Source organism: Xenopus laevis, chromosome 7L, assembly GCF_017654675.1.
Source record: "Xenopus laevis strain J_2021 chromosome 7L, Xenopus_laevis_v10.1, whole genome shotgun sequence".
Taxonomy (NCBI): Eukaryota; Metazoa; Chordata; class Amphibia; order Anura; family Pipidae; genus Xenopus; species Xenopus laevis.
Genome location: NC_054383.1, coordinates 103,733,238 through 103,747,865, shown reverse-complemented (window position 1 = coordinate 103,747,865; position 14,628 = coordinate 103,733,238). Strand labels below are relative to the sequence as shown.

Sequence of the window (14,628 nt, the reverse complement as noted above, 5' to 3'; positions counted from 1 at the left end):
CGATTCCCAACTACAGACCAGTTTTGCCCTTATTGGGCAAATTGGCCTTTTAATTATTGGCCTTTTAATATACTGTAGTATAGGGTTTCTAATCAGCATATACAGACCCCCAATAAGGGTGAAAGTAGTCTGTAGTTGGGAAACTGCATACTGCCCTGGCTGTACTTTAAAACCCAGTGGGTGAGCTTCGGAATTGAGGCTATTTCGTGTAAATATTAAGAGGTTCTGGTCCTTTTTACTCAATGCTTACTGAATGTTATTCCATAGAAACTATTGGGAAGAACAAGGTGGCAGGTGCAGTCACCGAGAGCCCAGGAACAAGTACAAAAGAAGGCTATTTAGTGTTAATAAAGTCGAAACAAGTCATGGCCCAGTTTTGGCTTCCCCCTTCAAAAGAGCACTAAACAGAGAAAGTGGTTAGAAAACCCATGCCTACAAACAACAAAGCTGTAATGTAACGTGGTGCATTATATTCGCAAATTATCAGTATTTATTAACTTTCATTTCCCATGTTTTCACTGTGGTAGATTTATTTAGATTTTTTTATTCATTTTAGGGGAAAATGTCAAAGCTTCCTGTACAGTTCCTGGAGGAGAGCCAACATGCAGCGCATGTGAACCAGGAACTTACCTTGAGCATCCAAACTATTTATCCAGATGTCGAGCCTGTCACTATTGTCATATTGGTAATAAAGACAATTGTTTATGTGCAACAGACTTTTTATCTCCTTTAAAATACGGAATCAGATAGATCATCTAACAGCTTTACCTTCAACACTACCTGTAGTTAACTGCGACTGCCATGACACATTGGGAGAATATCTCTCTCTCTCATACTATATGTTAATTTAAAGGAGATCTAAACAATAAAAATGAATATGGTTAAAAATGCCATATTTAATGTACTTAATTTATTGCACCAGCCTAAAGTTTCAGGCATCCCAGTAGCAGCACAGGGGGTCACCATCTTGGTAAGTGTCTGCGACTCTCACATGCTCGGTGGGCTCTGGGCAGCTGCAAATTATCAAGCAGAAAATGAGGTTGGCCTGTAATATAAGCTGATGCTACAAGGCTGATTATTAAATTCTGATGCTAATTGCACTGGTTTCTGTGCTGCCATATAGTAATTATCTGTATTCAGGGCCGCTGTTAGAAATCACGGGACCCCGTACAACAACATTTTCGGGGCCCCTGGGCCCGCCCACCGAGCCCCACCCCGAGCCCCACCCCAGATCCCGCCCACTTCACATCACAGTTAAAAGACCACACAGACATCAGCACTAAAAAAGGTAACCCCCCCCACACACACATACAAGTTATAAAAAGCTATTGGGGACCAGGGGGGCCAGGGATCCCCTATAAATTAAAAAAAAATTGGCACCAGGGCCCCCCATAAAAGTTTTTTTTAAAAAGCATTGGTGCCAGGGCTCCCCTTACAAGTAAAAAAAAGGGAGCCCAAAAAAACATTTTTTAAAAAAACATTGGCACCAGGGCCTCCCTTACAAGTTAAAATTGGGGCCCCAAAGAATATTTTTTGAAAAAAACATTGGCGCCAGGGGCCTATTGAGTATTAAAATAATAAACTGGTGGCCAGGGGATTAAAAAAATGAAAAAACACACATTGGTGTTCAGGGGAATTGAACTTGTGGCTTCAGGACTTCAACTTTGCCTCCTTTTCGTGACTTTGGGTCTTTTCGCCGCTTCAGGACTTAAATTTCGGCTGTTTTCGTGACTTCGGGTGTTTTTGCCGCTTCGGACTTCAGCTTCTACTGTTTCAGTGGCTTGGGGTCTTTTCACCACTTCGGGACTTCGGCTGTTCAGCTTTTCGGCACTTCCGCATTTCTGCTGTTCGGGACTTCAGAAGGAGGCGGCACGACTTCGGCGCTGTCAAGGGGGGCCCTGCTCTTTCCAAAAGTTCAGCACTCCCTTCAGTCCCGGGCCTGGTACACTTGTACCCCCTGTGCCCCCCTGATGATGACCCTGTCTGTATTAATTACTAATCAGCCTTATATTGTGACATTTATATTCTATGCTTACTGTATATTGTGAGTCAGTCCCTAAGCTCAGTAACTGACAGCAGCACAGAGCATGCGCAGTGAATCAGCAGAAAATAAGATGGGGAGCTACTGGGGCATCTTCAGAGACACAGATCTTCCCTGCTAAAGGGCTGTGGTTGCCTTGGGCTGGTACAGAAGCCCACAACATTATGAAAAACATTTTGGCCTACTTCTTTAGTTAAGCTTTAGTTCTCCTTTAAAGGTTAACAGCCCCTATATGTATCATTTATAATAAAAGTGTCATGCTATTGCTGTTATGGCCATTACAGAATTAAAAGGTTTTACTGATTATTTAATAATTTATTATTTCTAGATATAATATCTACGGTTTTCTTTTTTGTAGAGACTCAGAGTATAGCAACAAACTGCTCAGCTACCGCTAATACCCAGTGCAAATGTAACGAGGGAAGATACAGAAAAGAAGAACAATGTGTCTTGTGCACAAAATGCGGAAACAGAGAAACACTTCGAAACTGTAAGTCAAGAATGCAAATTAAGTATGCAACGGTTCATATTCATATCAAGATGCATGAGTTTATATTGGTGGCAAAACATTGGGTTTATTGCATGTTTCAATGTTTTACGTATAGGGATCCCAATTATGGTTATAGAAAAGCTAGGCACTGAGCATTGCAGATGACAGGTCCCGTACCTTTAACTCTTCAATCATTTTTTAAAAGTTGGATTATTTGAATAAAATGGAATCTATAGGAGACGGACATCCCGTAATTTGGAGCTTTCTGGATAAGAGGTTTTCGGATAATGGATCCCATACCTGTACTTTATCCTAACTAAGATATAATAATGGGGGGCAAAACAATCCTATTGCGTTTAATTAAGGTTAAAATAATTTTTTTAGGATGCACAAAACTGAAGTCCTGAGCATTTTGAATAACAGGTCCCATACCTGTACTGAAATGAATGTATATCAAACAGGACTCTACTAACCTTTACACTGGGCCTCCCAAAAGCCACAGCTCTGCTGCTATTATTGTTGTGCCCATAGCTTTGATAAATTATCTTCCTTCTCAATTTTCTAATGAAGTTATTTTTGTATGTTTAAGGAAGTTCAAACTGAATCATTTTAACATGACATGGGTGATTCAAATCTTAATGAAACATAGAAACAGTGGTTTGTGACTCTTCTGCCAGCAGAAAAAGGATTGCACATTTTATAATTTACACCAGTAATGTTTTTGCAAATTATATATATATATATATATATATATATATTATATATATATATATATATATATATATATATATATATATTTGTATATATATTGTATATGCAGCTAAAACGTGTTAATGAGCATTATTACATAGCAAAATATGGCTTGGTTTATTCTTAATGCTGCAATTTATGACTTTTAATACACTGCACCTAAATTTCTCAGTATGGCAACATGAATTGCCAAGGCTTCAGTAGGGAATTTTAGGGAATTAACGGAAGCGAGTTTTTGAATTTCTTTCCTTTGCTGACATCTTCTGTTCAAAGTAAGAAACTGCTCCGATGCAGATAGCAATATGAGTAAAGAAGCATGCATTTGTTACTTTATTACCATGCACCAATAGTGATGGGCGAATTTGCGGCGTTTCGCTTTGCTGATAAATTCGCTAATTTCGCGCGAAATTTTGACGCCGGCGTCCGTTTTTTCGGAAAAATTTTTTTTGACGCCGGCGAATTTTTGCTGCAAATTTTCGCGGGCGTTCTACGAATTTATTCGCTGGCGGCGAATCGTGCAAATTCGCCGTGAATTCGCGCCTGGCGAATAAATTTGCCCATCACTATGCACCATAGCTACAGAACTGCACAGCTGCTCCAGCCAAAGGAACCTTGTGTTAACATTATTAATGTGTGTATATTTTGATGTTTTGTTGTAACATTCTTTGGACAACACAGAGGCAGCTGTCTGTAATAACTGTGCTCTCATACTTCAGAATATCATTGTACTACATTTGTACATGTTAGGTTCACAGAATGAAGACGCAAAGTGTGGTCAGTGTTTGCCTGGATTCTATGAAGATGAAGAAAAATGCCAGCCTTGCCCCCAGTAAGTCTGCTTGTTTGTCTACACAACACATACCTCCCAACTGTCCCGTTTTATGCGGGACAGTCCCATTTTTAACAGCTCAACCTGCAGTCCCGGATTGTTACCGAAATGTCCCGACTTTCTCTTTGATCTCCTGCACTGAACAGCCAGAAAAAGATACAACGTTTCTGAAACTTAATTAAATAATAGGCTTTTGGTAGAGAGCCCAGAAAGCGGGGCAGGTGCACTTCGATACCTTTGTAACAATTTGAGATAAACAGGTCTCTTGGGGAAACTGTGACTTGCAATTTAAAGGGCAATTCACCTTCATTAGCAAAACTGCAACAAAACCTAAAAACCACAGAAATGTGTTCAAACTTTCATAACCTGCAAGTTTTTGTAAAATGAACATGGTCATTAGGGGGCGTGGCCACAAAAATGGTCGTAGTCAAAAAAATTTAGTGGCAAATCTTTTTGTCCCTCTTTCTATTTCTAAAATATTGGAAGGTATGACGAAAGGCTAGATATCTATAACTATGCACATATCGGAAATATATTTATAAAATATAATTATGCAGAAGTTAAATAGGAAATAGCCTTTTTGCAGACTCTTACAGGCAGCTATGCTTGCTAGTGACTATAAAATCAATAGAAGGCCACTGTTCTTTTATTTATGAACCAATTATACACGCTAGGAGCCATAAAACTCTCTACTTACTGAAATGCAAGGTCAAGCAGCAGGAGCAAGCATGATCTTGTACAGGGGGATACCAAATACAGTGCTAGCGCCTTACCTTTTTTGGTACCTACTGAATTTGTGGTTGTTCTGCTATGTTATTTTCTGTGAAAGCCCATCCATGTGTCACCAGTTCAGTATTCAGGGCAGTCAGGTGCATGCAGTTCTGAACCCAAAGCGGCTCAATATTTTATGGGGGGCAAGGTGCATAGGGACAATGGGAATGGGAAGTGCCAGTACCAATGTTTATCGATATTGCCTGTAGGGGGTGTAATAATTAATTTCAGGTGTGTGTATGCATTTAGGGATGCACAAAATCCACTATTTTGGGATTCAGGTAAAACCCGAACATACAACTGACTACATACAAATGACTCAATGTTTTCCTTAGATCATTGGAGAAGCCATGTGAAAATCAAACAGATGGCACTTGCTCTATACTGTGTAGACCATTAAGTACAGGTAAGTACACATATACTGCAGTATTCTTGGCTAAAGACAAAATATAATGACATATTGTATATGAAAATTTAAACTGCTTAAATAGAGAAAAACACATCTGGTGGTCACCAGCAGAGGGGCTCCAGGCAATGGGAGACTGGTAGTAGAACACTGTAATTGTATTTGGTCTTGCAGATGAACTTAGAGGCCACTTTATTCACTGTCACTAGTATAGCTTCTCCTGTTCTCAGAGTTGTTCACGCAGTTCCTAATATCAGAAATAGGAAACGAGTAGAAGGATTTTCAGGTAGCCTAGTCCTTACTGTTGCCTATATTTCTGGTACTGTTCCTCAGATCAGGTAGCCCTTATGATTTCTGGGTTTTTGGCACAGGATAAAGCATGTGTTATAGGTTCTGCCTCTGCAGCAGTTGGATCTCTCAAGCCCTAGTCCCTGTTCACTTGCAAAGTACCTCCGGGGTTCTCAGCTATCTGCCTGCCTCTGTCTTTTACCACCTACAAAGAGCTCCACAGAGTATAACTACCTAAATTATCTATTTAGGACAGATATCCAACTCAACGTCAGTACCTCTCTGAGATAGCTGGCCTCAGACCCCTTGTCCTCATAAATTTTAGTCAAAGTAGACGGAGACACACTACCCACTACCTTAGCTAGACTTTCTATGTCAATCCCCACCCCCTACTGCTTCTGGCTGTTAGATCTGTACTGGTAAGTTTCCCAGTAATCTCAGTCACACTGTAATCATTCAGAGGATTTTTTTTGGATCCAGCACAGAATCCAGAAGCATTCAGTAGCTAGGGGAGATCTCTCCCCTCATGATCTCTCCGCATCATGCCAAAAATCTTGTTTATGTGCCAGAATGAGGGATCTGATAACCTAGTCCTTGCTCTGGCTAAACAATTAGATAGTCAGAAGGGAGGGGGAATGTTGGGAGAGCAGTGACATCTAGGAAGAGCAGAATGGAAAGTGAAAGTCATCTCCTGCCCCGCCCCTATGCCTAAGGCATAGAGGAGGGGCAGGAAATATATGATTGACAGCTGAGACTTTTAAAAGAGTTTATAACAGGTATGGATGTTTTAACAAAAAAATAATAATTTTGGTTTCTTATTTAATTTGAAAATTGTCTTTTTTATACAGTTTTATATGTCTGGGTGACAGGTCCCCTTTAAACAATTTGTTTCTTAATAACCATTGATATCTTAACTTCCTTTTCTGCAAGCTGATGGTTATTAGGTTCTGCAATTTGGTTATTACTTTTGTCACATAGCTACATTTAATATAATGAATGCATTGAGTATATAAAATCGTATGTTTTATTTGCTGTAGCCAAGTAGATCAAGAAAATGCATTGAAACTTTAATATCCAAGTTGTAGGAGACTGATAGTAGGCCTTGACACCTACTAAATGGGACTCCCTCCCTTACATTGCCACCTAGTGACTAAAATTTTAATGGCTAAAGGATTTTTTATTAACCCATTACAAGCATGACACTTGAAAGATCTGTGTAGGAATGAACCTTAAATTATAATTATACTAAATTTATAATGAGATGATGCAGTTCTGTACACAGAAATTCACACCAATCATAAGTTCCAAATATAAGCTATTGCTCCTCTTCATGGTGGCTGCAAGGTCTGTTCATTTCATGCAACTCACATCAGCAGCAGTATATAAGATCAATAAGATGTTTGCTATCATTAATCAGACTGCACTAGATCAGTAAAGTAACTGCTGGTTGCCATGGGTTACTAGATCTGGGTAAATTTGAGTCCTACAGTCATATGAAAAAGTTTGGGAACCCCTCTCTGCCTGCATAATAATTGACTCCACTTTCAACAAAAAAGATAACAGTGGTATGTCTTTCATTTCCCAGGAACATCTGAGTACTGGGGTGTTGTCTGAACAAAGATTTTTAGTGAAGCAGTATTCAATTGCATTACATTAAATCAAATGTGAAAAACTGGCTGTGCGAAATTTTGCTAATTGAATGCATGTAACTGCTCAATACTGATTACTGGCAACACCTAATTGGTTGTATTAGCTTGTTAAGCCTTGAACTTCATAGGCAGGTGTGTCCAATCATGAGAAAAGGTACAGTATTTAAAGTGGCCAATTGCAAGTTGTGCTTCTGTTTGACTCTCCTCTGAAGAGTGACAGTGTGGGATCCTCAAAGCAACTCTCAAAAGATCTGAAAGCAAAGATTGTTCAGTATCAAGGTTTAGGGGAAGGATACAAAAAGCTATACCAGAGGTTTAAACTGTCAGTTTCAACTGTAAGGAATGTAATCAGTAAAAGGAAGGTCACAGGCACAGTTGCTGTAAACCCCAGGTCTGGCAGGCCAAGAAAAATACAGGAGCGGCACATGCGGAGGATTGTGAGAATGATTACAGACAACCCAAAGATCACCTCCAAAGACCTGCAAGAACATCTTGCTGCAGATGGTGTATCCGTACATCGTTCTACAATTCAATTCAATTTGCACAAAGAACATCTGTATGGCAGGGTGATGAGAATGAAGCCCTTTCTGCTCTCATGCCACAAACAGAGTTGCTTGTTGCAAAAGCTCAATTAGACAAGCCACAGTCATTTTGGAACAAAGTGCTTTGGAGTGATGAGACAAAATAGTTTGGTCATAACAAAAAACAATTTGCATGCTGGAAGAAGAATACCGCATTCCAAGAAAAACACCTGCTACCTACTGTCAAATTTGGTGGAGGTTCCATCATGCTGTGGGGCTGTGTGGCTAGTTCAGGGACTGGGGCCATTGTTAAGGTTGACGGTCAGATGAATTTAACTCAACATCAACAAATTCTTCAGGATAATGTTTAAGCATCAGTCACAAAGTTGAAGTTATGCAGGCAATGACGCTAAACACACTTCGAAATCTACAAAGGCATTTATTCAGAGGGAATGGCCATCACAGTCCACTGACTTGAATATCTTGGAAAATCTATGGGATGATGTGAAGCAGGCTGTCCATGCTCAGCAGCCATCAAATTTAACAGAACTGGAGAGATTTTGTATGGACAAATGGTCAAAAATACCGCCATTCACTCATCAAAGGCTATAGGAGGCGTCTAGAGGCTGTTACATTTGCAAAAGGAGGCTCAACTAAGTTTTGATGTTATTCTCTGTTGGGATGCCCAAATGTATGCACCTGTCTTATTTTGTTATGATGCATATTGCATATTTTCTGTTAAACCAATAAACTTTATGACACTGCTGAAAAACTACTGTTTCCATAAGGCATGCTATATATTAAATGGAAGTTGTTACTTTGAAAGCTCAGACAATGATAAACAAAACTCCAAAGAATTAAGAGGGGTTCCCAAACATTTTCATATGACTGTATATGCTATAAAAAGAGGCTATGTTATGTATGTTACTCTGAGTACTATGGTAAAATTAGATAAACTTAAGAACATCTAGAAAGATAATCATAATATAATAGTATATATATATAAATATAATCCAATTTTTTTCTTAGTTTCAGAGAATGTGTACATCTGGTGCAGTTTGATAGCAGTTCTGGCTGTTGTGCCGTTTGTATTTCTTCTTTACTGTTGCAAAAGAAAAAAGGAACCGTTGGGTAAGACAGCAGCATTTTCATAATAATACTTCATGTCATTTTATGTTTCAAGACTAAATATGATAAATGGAAATGGCAGGACATACAACTTTGATGTATATTCATTTAGCAAGCACCAATATATATATATATATATATATATATATATATATATATATATATATATATATATATATATATAGTCAAATACAAGAGTCCTCTGCACTCAACCCATTAATCAATATATTTAAGACAGCGACATTTTGTGCATACTGCTACTGAAAAATGCCTTACCCTTTAAACAAAACAGGGATTGTTTATCCATATATTGCAATATATTTAAGCTGGCCAACTACGTCAAAGTCATCCTGTCATGAGGCAAGCCGTTGCTGTAATTTTAAGAGCCTAATTTCTGGTTTCTAAAATGGAAATTTGGCTCCACTAGTGCAGAGTGTGCTATAGCGTTAATTGCACTAATGATTTGCCCCCTTTGACCCACTCAAAGTCCTAAAAGTGTGGAACGAGAGAGGGGGGAGACGGCAGCTCCAGGATCGTGAGCATTGGAGCCTATGCTCCATGAGCCCATGGCCGAAAGGTGCTTATATTCTACACAATTTTATCCATCTAATCACTAAGAAAAAAGTTTAATATAAAATATGTTCTACACTTTATTTTTGGAAGTAACATATCGTTTTTATTCATTAAAAATCTAATTTCTGTTTTGCAGGGGAACATGAAATTATTCTGGTAAGCACCTCAACATACATCTGTGATATCAATAAGCTGTTTTATCCACCCCCCAAATTATATTTCACACTACCTCCCATCCCTGTGCATTTTATAAATATGTACTGTTGCTGTGAATGCGGGCTCGAAGCAGGTCTAATGCAGCTAAAGGATTTCTTGAACAGATTTGCTGTATTCATTAATTATATTTAGACTCAGAATTTACCTTTTAACACAGAGACAGGCCACTTCTGCTGCAATTAGACCATCTATCCAAATTTATAGGACCAACTTTACAACCAGGCATGATGTTGGACAACCAGTGGAGCTTCCCTTTATATAATATGAAGCAATTAGTAGCACATTTTACAAGAAGGCATCCAAATCTACAAAATAATCCAGATTAGAGATGAACAAAGGGGGTAAAAAAATAAAACCTGGAGGTAAAACCCATACAACTTTTGGTTGTTAGACAAGAATATCGCCTGAATGTTTAATTGTGATGATTTGCCTGATGAGGAGTGCAGTTTTGTTTATGTTCTTGTTCCCCACTGTTGTCTAGTAACTAAGTACATGGGACAAATTAAAGATTCAAAGCTCTATGCATTAAATATGTGTTCCATTAATACTGTATGAAGTATGCTTTCTCTGTGAGTCAGACTGAAGTAACCAGGGCATATGCAAAGCCTCCTGACTGTGCATATGCTAGATGTACTTCAAAAGAAAGCATGGAAGCACTTCTGCATATATAATTTAGGAACAATGTCATTTCCCAGAACTCACTGTACAACATAAAAGAAATTAACCATTAGGGATGTAGCGAACTGTTCGCCCGCGAACTAGTTCGCGCGAACTTCGTTTGGGAACGTTCGCATTTTGAGTTCGCGTTCGATCGTTCGACCATTCGAATTCCTTCGACCGCTAAAAATCGAACGATTTCCATTCGTTCGAACGATTGTAAGCATTCGATCGAATGAAAAGCATTCGATCGAATGGCTTCGATCGTTCGATTCGAATGAAAATCCTTCGATCGAACGATTAAAATCCTTCGATCGTTCGAATCGAACGATTTTAGCCGGTGTTCGAAGTTCGCGAACTGTTCGCGAACGTTCGCATTTTGTGCCGGCAGTTCGCTACATCCCTATTAACCATCCACAATATTATGCATTTTATGGAGAAATGTAGTTCATTAAGTCTTTTCAGGAATATTAGGAATAAAGACAAATGCTCCAGCAAATTCAAAGATTATCATTTAAATCATTTTGTCTCATCATTTTAAAATATTAAATACATTTCCTTTTGCTTCCTAGGTCGAAAGTGAGACAACAGGTAATTTATTAAAACCCAATGAAGCTGGTGGGAAGCCAAACAATTTCACAATAAGTCCTTCTTCAAACAATGACAGTGGTAAGAATTAAAAATATAAAATGTTTCTATATTTTTCTATATTGTATGGTGATTGATCCAAACCTACCTTTTAAGATAAGAGAATAGTCCCGAAGCATGGTTTCTTGGATTTTGGATTTTGGAAGTGACAGGGATAGCAATGTCCTGGTGCACTCTGTTCATAAATGGGGGAGATACTTGCTAGAGGTTGCGATTAATAGATTGTAACTACTCACCCAAGCCTGTGCTACTGAATTGAACAGGTTATCCTTTTTTATTATGTATGAAGCATCTGCCCATTATGAGGGTTTTCTTTCTACTTTCATGCATAAGAGGGCCCAGTTTGGAAAACTATTAAAGGGGTTTTTCACCTTTGAGTTAACTTTTACTATGATGTAGATCAGGGGTCCCCAACCTTTTTTACTCGTGAGCCACATTTAAATGTAAAAAAGAGTTGGAGAGCAACACATGCATGAAAAAGTCCACGGGGTGTCAAATAAGGGCTGTGATTGGCTGTTTGGTAGCCCCTATATGGACTGGCAGCCTACAGGAGGCTCTGTTTGGCAGTACATCTGGTTTTTATACAACCAAAACTTTCCTCCAAGCCAGGAATTCAGAAATAAACACCTGCTTTGATGCCACTGGAAGCAACATCCATGGGATTGGTGAGCAACATGTTGCTTGCGAGCTACTGGTTGGGGATCACTGAAGAAGATAGTTTTTTCCTGAGACAATTTGCAATTGGTTTTCATTTTTTATTATTTGTATTTTTTTGAGTTATTTAGCTTTTTATTCATCAGCTCTCCAGTTTCTAAATTCAGCAATCTGGTTGCTAGGGTCCAAATTACCCTAGCAACCATGCATTGATTTGAATAAACTGGAAAATGAAGGCCTGAATAGAAAGAGGAGTAATAACATTTAGCCATATCAATAAATGTGTAGCCTTACAGAACATTTACTTTTAGACCCCCATTTGAAAGGTGGAAAGAGTCAGAAGAAGGCATATCATTCAAAAACTAGAAATGAAGGCCAATTGAAAAGTTGCTTAGAATGGCTATTTTATAACATATTAAAATGTGAACCATTCCTTTAAGGTCATTTTGACCATTATAAGGGGGTACAAGTCAAGTTACTGAAACATGGAGTGGTTTGCAGCATTTTCCAATAAACCCCATTTATCTATCTGTGCCCCAACTTCCTTCACCAACATGTACATAATTCTGGCATCAAGTATGACCCTGCCTTGCTCTTGGCAGTGCCTCAACCTGCTCTTTACAGCAAGTGCTCTCTAAATTAGCATTTTAGAGGGGGGTGATCTTGCTCTTGCAGCTAGGACATACATAAATTACCCCTCCAGTGTTTTGATACCATATTTAGATCCTGTAATAAACACAATAAGCAACTTGAAAAAAATGCCTAATGATGCTGAGGTGGTGGCCCATTGGTCTTCCACTCATATGTGGCCTAAATACATTCTCTATGATTGAAAAGCTTAGTGGATTAGGTCAGATGTCAACTGGAAAAGATAGAAAATCCCAAAAAGCAAGAATCTCCTCTGATTCTCAGGAGTACTGCACCTAACATCATGTTGGCCCAGAGGCAAGAAGACTGAAAAAGATTAATTTGACCTACAACTTGAGTGACCACAGATTATATAAAGGTCTGCTCATTTGGGGACAAAACCAATAAAACCAATCTATAAGTGTCTAAGCTTCAGACTTCAAATGTCTATTCTGAGAAAAACCCTTGTGTTGCTTATCTTTTTATCTTACTCTCCTGAGGATTGTCAGTACAGCCAGTGGAACCTCAGTTCTACTCATTCAAATTAGTTAAACCTTTGCTAAAAGTTAACAGTCTCCAGATGCTATCCCAACACAGGCACGAAGAACAGAGTAAAATATACAACAGGCTTTGAGTTACAGTGTTTGCAAATGTTGTCAGGCTAACCCAGCGGAAGTAGTTCTACACTAACACGTGTAATGTTAGTAATATGACTATCGTTTGTCCACACTGCTGTGTATATCTAGAACTCTGACACTGAGACTATACATTTATTTATTAGATCCAATGTAGTGATGTAGTATTGTACACTATTACCAATTAAAGTGCTCACTTGAGAATTAAGGATCAGTTACAGGAAAGTAAAGTTCTTGTATCTGTGCCTAGTGAACGTGTGTAAGCACTCCAGTCTTCATATACATCAGGCAAATCAAATTATACAGTAAGTTCTGAAGAGAAAGTATACAGCTCAAGCAATGTTACAACTTTCAATATTTTTTATTAGATCAGAAATATAAATCCACTGCCCTAAGTCAATGAACTATAGCGCTTTCTTAACTCTTAATAATTAAATTGGCAAATGCTTGTCCAAAAGAATGGATCTTAAGAGAAAGCAAAGTGCCATACAGGCCAATGGGAGACATCAAGTGGTTGTTTTGTGTGTGTGTGTGAGTGTGTGTGGCTGAACAACTGATCACAAGAGGTTTTGGACCAGGCAACTCAGTGGAAACAGGCAAAACTCCCTATCAAAATCACTCTGTGTATGTTCAGCTTTCTCCCTATTTGAGTATACTGTACATCAGGGATCCTCAACCTCAATCCTTGGGTGTTTCTCTCAGTGGCCTGAAAGCAGATGCTTTTTTTTTGAATTCCTGGCTTGTAGGCAAGTTTCGGTTCCATGAAAAACATGTATACTGCTAAACAGTCTACAGAGCCTCCTGTAGGCTGCCAGTCCACATTGAGGCTACCAAATAGCCAATCAAAGCCCTTATTAAGCACCCCAGGGACTTTTTTCATGTTTGTTTGGCTCTCCAACTCTTTTTACAAGTGAATGTGCCTCACCAGTAAAAAAAAGGTTTTGGACCCCTGCTCTACATCCTAAATCATATACACACAATCCTTTTATAAATATTAATCTTTGTAGGAAGTCATTTAATTCATGTAGGGCAACAGAGAGGAAATAATACATGGCATGGGGCAGAACGTGCTGCATGGAAGGAAAAGGAAGTTAGCTACAACCAATATATTCTTTTCAGAGTTCAAGCACTTGGAATGGGAACCAGTCAGCAGATCATAATGGGAATAATTTCTTTTGGTTTGTATCTACAGAAAAGGATTCAGTAATGCAATCGGCATGTAACTTGAGGCAACCCAACCACAGGCTGACCAGAATATGGTTTCTGCATGCCCTTCTGTCATCTGTGGTGTCTGGCCATATCCTCAACTACTTGAATATTGGCAGGTCTTAAAGTGAAAATATACACCACTTGTTGAGGGTTCAGTTGCCGTCACTAGTGATGGGTGAAAAAGTTCGCCTGGATCGAATATGTGGCAAATTTCCGAGTTTCGCGGCGGGCGAATAAACTCCCACAAAAATTCAAAAAATTTTGGACACCCATTGACTTTAATGCCTGCGTCAAAATTGATGTGATCGACTTTTCGGACGCACGTCCAAAATTGATGCAGGCGTCAATTTCCGAGTCTCACAAAATTTTCGCCATTTAGTGAATTTCGCTGAAAATTTGCAACATTTTCGGCGAAACAAAACAGTAGAAATTTGCCCATCACTAGCCGTCACCATCTGACCTGTTTGTGTGTTTTTCAAACAGACATACCTGATTTCACATGATAGTCTGTTTCTGTACACAGTAATGAGTTGTAA

At 38.8% G+C, this 14,628-nt stretch overlaps 2 long non-coding RNA genes across 2 annotated transcripts; both read left to right on the top strand.

The window, feature by feature from the left end:
* The first annotated feature begins 563 nt into the window (after positions 1 to 563).
* Positions 564 to 4,138, top strand: LOC121395771. The gene is made up of 3 exons (XR_005962665.1): positions 564 to 685; positions 2,400 to 2,531; positions 4,029 to 4,138. It is a non-coding gene; the product is annotated as an uncharacterized LOC121395771 (long non-coding RNA).
* Positions 4,139 to 4,963: 825 nt separating this feature from the next.
* On the top strand, positions 4,964 to 11,373 carry LOC121395770. Its single transcript, XR_005962664.1, has 4 exons — positions 4,964 to 5,287; positions 8,775 to 8,876; positions 9,583 to 9,602; positions 10,892 to 11,373. It is a non-coding gene; the product is annotated as an uncharacterized LOC121395770 (long non-coding RNA).
* The last annotated feature ends 3,255 nt before the right edge of the window (positions 11,374 to 14,628 follow it).